Raw genomic sequence first — 2,882 nt, 5'->3', positions numbered from 1 at the left:
CTGAATAGAGCAAAAAGGCAGGGGAAGGCGGAGTTCACTGCTTTCTGCCTCCTGCCTGCTTCAGCACATACATCCATCTCCTCCTGCCCTCGGACTGGGATTTACACCATCCTGCCCCTGGTTCTCAGGCCTTCGGACATAGGCTGGAAACAACCCTCCACCCCCGGCTTTCCTGGATCTCCAGCATGAAGACAGCAGCAGGCCCTGGTACTTTGAAGCCTCTATAATTGCATGAGTGAGTTATTCCTGTATATATGTCCTTCTGGTTCTGTTTCTACAAGAAGCCTGGCTGATACATACATGACCAAATATTGCTTTTATAATGAGAAAAAGATCAGTAACTATTATTTTTTATTTCTCTCATGGTTTGCCCAAACGTGGCCAATCTGCCTTCAGAGAGGCTCTCTGTAGCATTTTCTCAGACGTAAGTACAACTTTTGAGAGTGTAACATGCCAGGCTCCTTGGCCAACATTTGGCACACATAGCCTTGTCTGATCTTCACAAGGATCTCCATGTTAGGAAGCTGACATCCAGAAACATTCATTCTGTCACTTACCCAGGGTATACAATATGCTCCCCAAGACTACATCATGGAAACACATGACTATTGATTTGTGATGATATTTAAGAGTTTGGCATAGAGGTCCTGAGCCTGGAGTGCTATGTGCACAACTCATGACCTATGTGAATCCTGGACTTGTGCAGGGCACCAGCTTCAAGGGACTCCGAGCAGTACCTGGTGGAATTGTCAACAATCCTAAAAGCAAGCTCAGCCTGCAATGCTGCCTACCCCAGACAGATAATGACCCCTCCAATTGAGCCATAATCCCACAGAGCCCTAGAAAATGGGCCATCTCCTGCAGGAAGCCACCAGGGTGCTTGCATGGCTGGAAGTTCTTTTTTTTCTAACTGTCCCAGACAATCTGCCACTTTCCTCCCGGTTTCTCTTAAAAAAAAAAAAAAAGTCATAATCTGAATTTTTATGGTGGGCAGAGTTATCAGTTTTCGGTAAGCCCATCCCTGAGCTCCCTTACTTGATCCATCCTATTCAGGAAACCTTCCAGGACCCCATCTTCATTGCCTTCCTTGCCGGTTGCACCATCTGGGTCAGTTTTCTAGGGCTGCCATAACCAAGCACCACAGATTGGGTGGCATACACAACAGAATTCTACTTCTTCACGGCTCTGGAGGCTGAAAGTCCAACAGCAAGGTGTCAGCAGGCGTGCTTTCCTCTGAGGCCTCTCCCTTGAGCATGTAGATGGCTCCTGCCTCTCTGTGTCTTCTCATGGTCTTCCTTCTGGGTGTGTCTGTGCCCTAAGCCCCTCTTCTTACAAGGACACCAGTCACATTAGATTAGGGCCCACCCCAATGACCTCACTTAGTGTAATTCCCTCTTTAAAGACCCTATCTCCAAATATAGTCATGAGGGGTTAGGGCTTCAACATACACATAGTCGGTGGGGGGCGAGGGCACGATGCAGCCTATGACATCATCTTTCTTGAAGTGTCATAAGAGTACGTCTGTGTCACTCTCAACACAGTTCAAAGTCACTCCCAGGACTGTAGAGGCCTTCTGGGGACCCCACATTCACACACTCCCCATGCTTCTCACAATGAAGATGCCATCATCTGAGTCACTGTGTTCCCTTGCACAGACTGGGTCAGGGCCCACCACTCACCTTAGGATCGCCAACGGTGCCTACCTCATAGTGCCCATGGCAGAGCAAATCACAATGTTTCCATTCTGGATACAGCTTCTAAAATCCAGCCACCACACCCCCAAGTCTGGCACAAAGTGAAAAGTTTCATGATCAACCAACTTTGTTTAGTTTGGCTTATACCTAGGAAGATCCAGGAACATGCCAGATCATGTCCCTCCCACACACAAATACATTGCAAACACACCTGGCTTGGAGTTATGCTGATTGGAAGTTAATTAACATAAAGCAGGGAGTGTCGACTGTAATTCAGTGGGTGTTACAGAAAGACTGGCAAGGTCCCCTCCCTGCATGTGAACCAATTCCAAATACTGGGTGTGCCTACCATCCTGCATACAGCAGCTACCCACACATGGAACGTGCCTACTCAGGTTTCTTCATGGCCAAGGCTCACCTTCCCGAGGCCCCAAGTCCAATATCAGGGAAGCACAGCAGAGAGGATCAGAGAGGATCAGAGGGGATCAGAGAATCTCAAAGACGCCGGTCCTTCCATTTGTGTGCTGGCTGACCTCACCCACTGCCCAGACTCACAGACTGGAGAACCTAATGAGAAGCCCGGTAACTTTGATTTTCTTCTTTTCCCTGAATCACTCTGAATCTCCTTTTACCCCAACCCCTGGAGGAGGCCTTTTCTTACCAGCCAATATAAAGACCCCTTTCTCTATACCACCTTTCAGTGGAGGACTGACAGGTGCTAGGATTGCTATTTCTATCACACAGATAGCAAGGCATTTATTGTGGATCAAACTCATCCTGAAGGAGGGTTTCCAGTCTCCAGTTAGGGTCATTCAGCATGGCTGTTTCTTGAAGAAACAGATCTAGACCTTTGATGAACAAAGAAAAGAATAAACGAATGATTCCTTGTGGGATCAAGCCCAGATTTCCCACATAAAGTCTGTCAAAGACCCTTCTTAGCTTGAGAATTTTAAGACTAAGATTTTTCTCTGCCCCCATGGAAAAGGTCCATTGTGGTTCTACTACACATTTGAGACTGGGTCTCACTCTGTCACTCTGGCCAGAGTGCAGTGGCAAAATCAGTGCTCACCCCAGCTCAAGCAATCCTACTGCCTCAGTCTTCTGAGTAGCTGGGACCACAGCATGTGTCACCATGCCAGGCTATTTTTTAAAAAAAAAAATATTTTTTGTAGAGATAGAGTCTCACCA

The sequence above is a fragment of the Saimiri boliviensis genome, chromosome 9, assembly GCF_048565385.1.
Source record: "Saimiri boliviensis isolate mSaiBol1 chromosome 9, mSaiBol1.pri, whole genome shotgun sequence".
NCBI classification, from domain to species: domain Eukaryota; kingdom Metazoa; phylum Chordata; class Mammalia; order Primates; family Cebidae; genus Saimiri; species Saimiri boliviensis.
The sequence above is the reverse complement of the archived record's forward strand: the minus strand, read 5'-3'. Positions refer to the sequence as shown.